Raw genomic sequence first — 9,881 nt, 5'->3', positions numbered from 1 at the left:
TCCAGCTAGGCTATCATTGAAAATAGAAGGAGAGATTAAAAGCTTCCAGGACAAACAACAACTGAAAGAATTTGCAAATACCAAACCAGCTCTACAGGAAATCTTGAAAGGGGTCCTCTAAGCAAAGAGAGAGCCTACAAGTGGTAGATCAGAAAGGAACAGAGACCATATACAGTAACAGTCACCTTACAGGCAATACAATGGCACTAAATTCATATCTCTCAATAGTTACCCTGAATGTGAATGGGCTAAATGCCCCTGTCAAAAGACACAGGGTATCAGAATGGATAAAAAAAACAAAACCCATCTATATGTTGCCTCCAAGAAACACATTTTAAGCCCGAAGACACCTCCAGATTTAAAGTGAGGGGGTGGAAAAGAATTTACCATGCTAATGGACATCAGAAGAAAGCAGGAGTGGCAATCCTTATATCAGATCAATTAGATTTTAAGCCAAAGACTATAATAAGAGATGAGGAAGGACACTATATCATACTCAAAGGGTCTGTCCAACAAGAAGATTTAACAATTTTAAATATCTATGCCCCCAATGTGGGAGCAGCCAACTATATAAACCAATTAATAACAAAATCAAAGAAACACATCAACAATAATACAATGATAGTAGGGGACTTTAACACTCCCCTCACTGAAATGGACAGGTCATCCAAGCAAAAGATCAGCAAGGATATAAAGGCCTTAAATGACACACTGGACCAGATGGACATCACAGATATATTCAGAATATTTCATCCCAAAGCAACAGAATACACATTCTTCTCTAGTGCACATGGAACATTCTCCAGAATAGATCACATCCTCGGTCCTAAATCAGGACTCAACCGGTATCAAAAGATTGGGATCATTCCCTGCATATTTTCAGACCACAATGCTCTAAAGCTAGAACTCAACCACAAAAGGAAGTTTGGAAAGAACCCAAATACATGGAGACTAAACAGTATCCTTCTAAAGAATGAATGGGTCAACCGGGAAATTAAAGAAGAATTGAAAAAAATCATGGAAACAAATGATAATGAAAACACAACGGTTCAAAATCTGTGGGACACAACAAAGGCAGTCCTGAGAGGAAAATATATCGCGGTACAAGCCTTTCTCAAGAAACAAGAAAGGTCTCAGGTACACAACCTAACCCTACACCTAAAGGAGCTGGAGAAAGAACAAGAAAGAAACCCTAAGCCCAGCAGGAGAAGAGAAATCATAAAGATCAGAGCAGAAATCAATGAAATAGAAACCAAAAAAACAATAGAACAAATCAACGAAACTAGGAGCTGGTTCTTTGAAAGAATTAATAAAATTGATAAACCCCTGGCCCGACTTATCAAAAAGAAAAGAGAAAGGACCCAAATAAATAAAATCATGAATGAAAGAGGAGAGATCACAACTAACACCAAAGAAATACAAACTATTATAAGAACATACTATGAGCAACTCTACGGCAATAAATTTGACAATCTGGAAGAAATGGATGCATTCCTAGAAACATATAAACTACCACAACTGAACCAGGAAGAAATAGAAAGCCTGAACAGACCCATAACCAGTAAGGAGATTGAAACAGTCATTAAAAATCTCCAAACAAACAAAAGCCCAGGGCCAGACGGCTTTCCGGGGGAATTCTACCAAAACATTTAAAGAAGAACTAATTCCTATTCTCCTGAAACTGTTCCAAAAAAATAGAAATGGAAGGAAAACTTCCAAACTCATTTTATGAGGCCAGCATCACCTTGATCCCCAAACCAGACAAGGATCCCACCAAAAAAGAGAGCTATAGACCGATATCCTTGATGAACACAGATGCGAAAATACTCAACAAAATACTAGCCAATAGGATTCAACAGTACATTAAAAAGATTATTCACCACGACCAAGTGGGATTTATTCCAGGGCTGCAAGGTTGGTTCAACATCCGCAAATCAGTCAATGTGATACAACACATCAATAAAAGAAAGAACAAGAACCATATGATACTCTCAATAGATGCTGAAAAAGCATTTGACAAAGTACAACATCCCTTCCTGATCAAAACTCTTCAAAGTGTAGGGATAGAGGGCACATACCTCAATATCATCAAAGCCATCTATGAAAAACCCACCGCAAATATCATTCTCAATGGAGAAAAACTGAAAGCTTTTCCGCTAAGGTCAGGAACACGGCAGGGATGTCCATTATCACCACTGCTATTCAACATTGTACTAGAGGTCCTAGCCTCAGCAATCAGACAACAAAAGGAAATTAAAGGCATCCAAATCGGCAAAGAAGAAGTCAAATTATCACTCTTCGCAGATGATATGATACTATATGTGGAAAACCCAAAAGAATGCACTCCAAAACTGCTAGAACTTATACAGGAATTCAGTAAAGTGTCAGGATATAAAATCAATGCACAGAAATCAGTTGCATTTCTCTACACCAACAGCAAGACAGAAGAAAGAGATATTAAGGAGTCAATCCCATTTACAATTGCATCCAAAACCCATAAGATACCTAGGAATAAACCTAACCAAAGAGACACAGAATCTATACTCAGAAAACTATAAAGTACTCATGAAAGAAATTGAGGAAGACACAAAGAAATGGAAAAATGTTCCATGCTCCTGGATTGGAAGAATAAATATTGTGAAAATGTCTATGCTACCTAAAGCAATCTACGCATTTAATGCAATTCCTATCAAAGTACCATCCATCTTTTTCAAAGAAATGGAACAAATAATTCTAAAATTTATATGGAACCAGAAAAGACCTCGAATAGCCAAAGGGATATGGAAAAAGAAAGCCAACGTTGGTGGCATCACAATTCCGGACTTCAAGCTCTATTACAAAGCTGTCATCATCAAGACAGCATGGTACTGGCACAAAAACAGACACATAGATCAATGGAACAGAATAGAGAGCCCAGAAATAGACCCTCAAATCTATGGTCAACTAATCTTCGACAAAGCAGGAAAGAATGTCCAATGGAAAAAAGACAGCCTTTTCAATAAATGGTGCTGGGAAAATTGGACAGCCACATGCAGAAAAATGAAATTGGACCATTTCCTTACACCACACACAAAAATAGACTCAAAATGGATGAAGGACCTCAATGTACGAAAGGAATCCATCAAAATCCTTGAGAACACGGGCAGCAACCTCTTCGACCTCTGCCGCAGCAACATCCTCCTAGGAACAACGCAAAAGGCAAGGGAAGCAAGGGAAAAAATGAACTACTGGGATTTCATCAAGATCAAAAGCTTTTGCACAGCAAAGGAAACAGTTAACAAAATCAAAAGACAACTGACAGAATGGGAGAAGATATTTGCAAACGACATATCAGATAAAGGACTAGTGTCCAGAATCTATAAAGAACTTAGCAAACTCAACACCCAAAGAACAAATAATCCAATCAAGAAATGGGCAGAAGACATGAACAGACATTTCTGCAAAGAAGACATCCAGATGGCCAACAGACACATGAAAAAGTGCTCCATATCACTCGGCATCAGGGAAATACAAATCAAAACCACAATGAGATATCACCTCACACCAGTCAGAATGGCTAAAATCAACAAGTCAGGAAATGACAGATGCTGGCGAGGATGCGGAGAAAGGGGAACCCTCCTCCACTGTTGGTGGGAATGCAAGCTGGTCCAGCCACTCTGGAAAACAGCATGGAGGTTCCTCAAAATGTTGAAAATAGAACTGCCCTATGACCCAGCAATTGCACTATTGGGTATTTACCCTAAAGATACAAATGTAGTGATCCAAAGGGACACATGCACCCGAATGTTTATAGCAGCAATGTCCACAATAGCCAAACTATGGAAAGAACCTAGATGTCCATCAACAGATGAATGGATCAAGAAGATGTGGTATATATACACAATGGAATACTATGCAGCCATCAAAAGAAATGAAATCTTGCCATTTGCAACAACATGGATGGAACTAGAGCGTATCATGCTTAGCGAAATAAGTCAAGCAGAGAAAGACAACTATCATATGATCTCCCTGATATGAGGAAGTGGTGATGCAACATGGAGGCTTAAGTGGGTAGAAGAATAAATGAAACAAGATGGGATTGGGAGGGAGACAAACCATAAGTGACTCTTAATCTCACAAAACAAACTGAGGGTTGCCGGGGGGAGGGGGTTTGGGAGAAGGGGGTGGGATTATGGACATTGGGGAGGGTATGTGATTTGGTGAGTGCTGTGAAGTGTGTAAACCTGGTGATTCACAGACCTGTACCCCTGGGGATAAAAATATATGTTTATAAAAATAAAAAAATTAAAAAAAAAAAAAAAAAAAAAAAAAGAATATGAACCACAGAAAGGAAAGTTCTAAGGACAGGTCTTGGCTCTACTTAAGAAAGAACTTTCTATCTGATTGCTTCTTCCAAAGAGGCTGGCCCGAGCTGGGAGCTGAGTCCTTGGGTTTGTGTGAGGCAGGGTCCATTAGCTATGGGAGGCTGGGGCAGAGCCACACTGAATCTGCCAGAGACAATAGTGCTGAGACCACAGGCACGAACAGAGAAGACGGGAGAGGGGCCAAGCCTCAGGAGCCAGACAGATAGACGGAGAGAGAGTGGGATTGGCCTAAGCTCAGCTGGCGGTCACCCATCGGTGGCTCCATGGACTATGTGCAGAGCCATTATCTTTAAGAGTCCAAGTTATAATAGTCTGTCTCTGGCAAAGTCCGACTGTCAGGAAATGTTCTGATCCTAGAGGTCTTCAACAAATGCTTGGTGACCATCCACAATGAGTTCAGTTTGTTTTTTTAAATTTTGATTGTGGTAAAAAACACATGACATAAAACTTACCGTCTTCAATTTTCTTATACTGCACCATTTTTTTAGTTGACATTTTAGTGGTATTAAGGACAATCCCACTGTCAGACAGCCATCCCCACCATCCATCTCTAGAACTTTCCTCCTCTTAAAAGATTGATACCCCGTCACCATTCAACACTCACTCTCCATTCCTCCTCCCCCCAGCCCCTGGCCACCACCATTTTCTCCGAATCTGACTGTTCAGAGTACCTCGCATACATGGAATCCTCGAGTCTTTGTCTCTCGGTGACTGGCTTATTTCACTCAGCATAATGTCCTCAAGGTTCACCCGTGTTGGAGCACACGGCACAATTTCCTCCCTCTTGAATAACGTATGTACATACCATGTTTTGTTTATCCATTCATCCATCAACGGACCCTCGGATCAGTTGGATTGGGTCCATTTTATAGCAGGCCCTCGGGTAGGCGCTGATGTCAGTATGATAACTTCGATCACACATTTGCCTTGGGAGTGGGAGAAAGGGCTGGGGCAGGGGAGTGAGAACGTGGCAGATATGTAAGCCAATTTTAATGATACCCTTTGAATAATGACATTATAAAAAGTCTGTGTAGGATACAGTGGGAACACAGTGAAAGGAGACATGAGTTTTGGGGGTGGTACAGAGGGCGAGCAGAGATTATTTCTTAAAAAGGCCATGTCTGAGCTGATGAGATCAATGATGCTAGAGAACCTTTTTTTTTTTTTTTTTTTTTTTAAATCTTGCATCTGGACTACCTTGTAGACAGCAGCTCACAAAAAACTAGATCACACGCAGCTAACTCCTTGGGACAGCTTTTGAATACTATTGATCCCAGGTCCCAAGCCCAGAAATTCTCATTTGGTGACTTTGGGTGGAGGGCAGGAGTTTGTATTTTAAAAAGCCCCTTTTGGTGGTTTTGATGTACCGATAGGTGTGACAAACATTGAGGAAGCATCAAGGCTTATTAGGTTAGGTTTGCACTTTTTTTTTTTTTTTTTTTAAGAGAGAGAGTATGCCCGAGGCCAGGGCAGGGGTGGGGTACACAAAAGGAGAGAGAGAATCTTAAGTAGGCTCTACTCTCGGTGTGGAGCCTGATGTGAGGCTCGATCTCATAACCCAGAGATCATGCTCTGAGCCGAAACCAAGAGTCAGGAGCTTAACAGACTGAGCCATCCAGGTGCCTCCTTTACTCGTGTGCTTTTGTTTCTGTTTCTGTGTTTTGGGTTTGCATTTTAGAGAAGCCTCGTTGGCCTCTCTGTGGAAGGGGCAAGGACAGGGAGTCAAGAAGAACCCAAGGTAGAGAAGCTGGTTCCAGACCATCGTACAGCACTCCATGGAATAGAAATGCTGAAGCTGGGCCTGTATGATGCCGACATTCTTCCATTCTTGCAAATATACCTACTGCGTACCTAGCTACTGTTTGTTACTATTTGTTACCTGGACTAGGCTGTGCTGAAAACCCCCTCCACTTCTAAGATTCCCTATCCTGTTGACTTTTTTTTTTTTTTTTAAGAACTTAATATTTAATCCTTTCTTTACAGGTTACCTGGACCACTTTTTTTTTTTTTTAAGGTTTTATTTATTTATTTGACAAAGAGATCACAAGTAGCCAGAGAGGCAGGCAGAAAGAGAGGGGGAAGCAGGCTCCCTATGTAGCAGAGAACCTGATGTGGGGCTCGATCCCAGGACACTGAGATCATGACCTGAGCCGAAGGGAGAGGCTTAACCCACTGAGCCACCCAGGTGCCCCCTAGACCACTTTTAATTAAGAAAACTACAGAAAGTTAGTAACTGCCCCAGGCAGGCCACGGCACATGAGAGTTTTCCAGAGTCCTGCTCTGCACGGTGTCTGAGTCACAGTCCCGCTCACACTTGCTAGAATCCGTGGTAGCAGAATTTAGTCCACAGTTTGCTTCTCCCTGTATTTCTTTGTAAACTCTTCAGCGATCTTACAGGATTTTTTATGGTCCTTGGAGTTTTCTTCAGCTAGGTCAGCTTGAAGTGGGTGCTCGGGCTGGGGGTCATTTGTGGAGGGGCTATGAGGGACTGGATTACTCGGTCAGCTCGGGTTGCTGGATTCCAGCTCTCAGCACTAACTACCACCGGACAAACCTGCCCCTTTTCATCCATGTTCTAGTGATAGGTCTTCGTTTTCAATGAGATCTTCTGTGGTTTGAATGGGTACTCTGCTGGAAAGTTGATTTCCATTCCAACCTCATACAGAGGGTTGTCAGGAACAAGCCCTTGCCAAGTCACTAAATTACCCTCATCAACCTGGAAGTTTTTTATTCCACATTTGCAGATTTCTTCAAGCTCCTTCATCAGCCTCCTGCCGGCCACCATCTTGGATCTGGTGCTGCTGTTTTCCCATTGATTATATAGATGTATTTTATATGTTACTTAATTATTTGAGAGAGAGAGAGAGAGAGCACAAATGGTGGAGAGGGAGAAATGGACTCCCCATTGAGCAGGGAGCCTGCTGTGGGGCTCAGCCCCAGGACCCTAAGATCATAACCTGAGCCGAAGGCAGACACTTCCCTGACTGAGCCACCCAGGCACCCCCTATTGATTATACTTAAAGATGCTTTGACTAGTAGGCTGTGGCAGAAAAGAGGGTGTGTGAGTTCTGAGCCTTGGTTGGAGAAGGTCTTGCAAGCTTCCTCTCTTGCTCATCCCAGAACCTCAATGCTAAGTCAACAGACCTAGACTAACCGGCCAGACAAGGTACAACTACACAAAACAGAGATCAGTTATTCTGGCTGACCTGGGAGATGACCACAAGTACGTGAGGGAGCCCAGCTAAGATTAGAGGGAAAGAGCCTGGCCGATTTTAGCCAAATTGCCAATCTACAGAGTTAAGGGCCAAATGGTTTTGGTCAATGTTTAAGCCACTAAGTTTTGGGGTTCTCCGTTATACAGCAAAGCCTAGCTAATATATTCCCTCTGGTCCTGGGGTCTTTACATATGCTGTTCTCTTTGCTTAAAACACTTCCCTCTTTCTTTGCCTAGTTAATGCTTATTCATTACTGCTCAGAAGAGTTTTTCCCTGATCCGGATTAGTTTGAATCCCTCCATTTTAGGTTCACATGGCATTTTATACCCCTTTGATAGCACCGCAGTAGTTGCTGTCTTATATTTATCTGTGTGTAGCATTGAATTATCATCGTTCTTTCTCCAAGGCTAGACTATAAGCTCCACGAGTCCAGGAACAGCATCTGTATTGTTCCCCAGCACGTTCTAGCACCTAGTGCAGTTCCCAGAATATAGTAGGTGCTCACCAAACATTGGTTGAACGAAAGATTATGTTATAGCCCTGGAGGAAACATGCCTTTGGGGGGTTCTTTAAAATAACCCTCCCACCAGTCCTCTCCTCCCACTCTCAAGGGAATTAACTGCATGAGAATGTGCTTTGCAATTTTTAAAGGACTGTACAATTGTTAGTTCTTAATTGTTAGTGTTATTATTCTGGGATGGCAACAGCTGGCTTTGGGGGAATCCTTTCTTTCTTTCTCGTTCCCCTCAAATGGCCCCAGGCAGTTTCCTAGCAGCTATGATTGGGGCTGGATAAGCAACTTACAGGCTGAGAATCTTGCCTAGAGTTAAAAGTTGGATGTGTAAATATCTTTTGCTGTGACCTAGCAAATAAGCTCCAGGCTGGTTAATTGCAGAACTTGGTGGTAATGATACCAATGCTGAGTTCAATTAAGGACTATTTACAAAACCACCGGGGGAGGATTTTCCACTTCTTCTGAAACAGTAGGCAGGGACTAAAGGGGCCTGCTATTTTACAGTATAAACCAACGGCTTGAATACATCATAAACTCCTTAGATCTGTATCTGCAAACTCCATGACATTCTTGGATCCCCAGAGCTCAGTTTGCAAGAGGAGAGCATGAAATTAACAGCTGAATCACTCAAAGACAGATCCTCTGTGTGCAACTTTTCTGAGCCTCAGTTTCTTCATCTGTAAAATGTACAGTATGAACAGTCTGCCCTCATAAGTTTGCTTGGAGATTATATGAGATGATCATTGGAAAGTGCCATTATAATCAACAGAACTCTATGCCAGTGCCAGGCCTAGAGAAAGCACTCAACACATTTTAGCTACTGGCTCTTATCATTAATACTCTTCCTAATACACATAGTTGCTTCCACGCTGCACAGTGTACCAGCTTCAGAAACCTGCCCTGAAATCCTCCTTGCCCAACTTGGCCTACTCAGGAGGTGAGCAGGTTTTCTCACACAGCGAAAGAGGGGTGCTGTTTCCCAAGTGTACAGGCATTTGTTCATGAGATGTGGGTTAAGTACACGCTGTATGCTCCCGCTCTGATAGGTGCGAGCCGTACAGAGGTGAAAAAGAGAGTCCCTGTCCTCGGTTTGCAGGAGAGAGATGAAGTGTACGGCAGTAAAGGCTCCACCAGCATTGATCCCTGGATGTTATGGGAACGCAGATGAGAAGCACCCCAAAAGGTCAGGAAGGTTTCCCTGTGTTCATGTGGGCCACGTGGGGTTCTCAAGAGGAGTAGCAGGTGAAGTCCTTATTAATGTCCCACAAAACGGAAGAGAACCTTACTTCCTTAAGAGATTGTCACAATGACCCATTTTTCTGACCCTTTTATCACAAAGCTCCATTATAGCTGGAAACAGAGCTTTTAAAATTAATAACCTAATGATGGAAAGCATTTTCCGTGATGCTTAGCATCTCTGGAGGAAATGCCATTGGATGCTTATCTTATAGGAAGACCCTTTCAAGTTTAGTTTTTACCAAAAGGGTGGGGTTTTTTTTGTTTTGTTTTTTGTTGGTTTGTTTGTTTAATAGTGATAACTTTGTGATAACAAAGACCTCTTCACGGTACTATTCCATCTCTCTTTCCTTCATGACTCAATAGCTTGAAAAATAAATTTTAAAATGTCAATGCCTGCTACAGAAATAAAAACCTGACTCTTTATTACGGTCAAGCACTTTTATGTGGCTTAATTCATTTCATCCTAATACTTTATGATGTGTGTACTTTCATTATCCCCATTTTGTAGGACACTAAGCCTGGACAATTTAATTTGCAAGGCAAAATCAC

At 41.9% G+C, this 9,881-nt stretch overlaps 1 pseudogene; it reads right to left on the bottom strand.

Annotated features, from left to right (window-relative positions):
* Positions 1-6,703: 6,703 nt before the first annotated feature.
* On the bottom strand, positions 6,704-7,157 carry LOC101693710 (annotated as a pseudogene).
* Between the last annotated feature and the right edge of the window lie 2,724 nt (positions 7,158-9,881).

This window comes from Mustela putorius, unplaced genomic scaffold, assembly GCF_011764305.1.
Source record: "Mustela putorius furo isolate JIRA1106 unplaced genomic scaffold, ASM1176430v1.1 tig00000228_pilon_pilon_pilon, whole genome shotgun sequence".
Classification (NCBI taxonomy): Eukaryota; Metazoa; Chordata; class Mammalia; order Carnivora; family Mustelidae; genus Mustela; species Mustela putorius.
The sequence above is the reverse complement of the archived record's forward strand: the minus strand, read 5'-3'. Positions and strand labels throughout refer to the sequence as shown.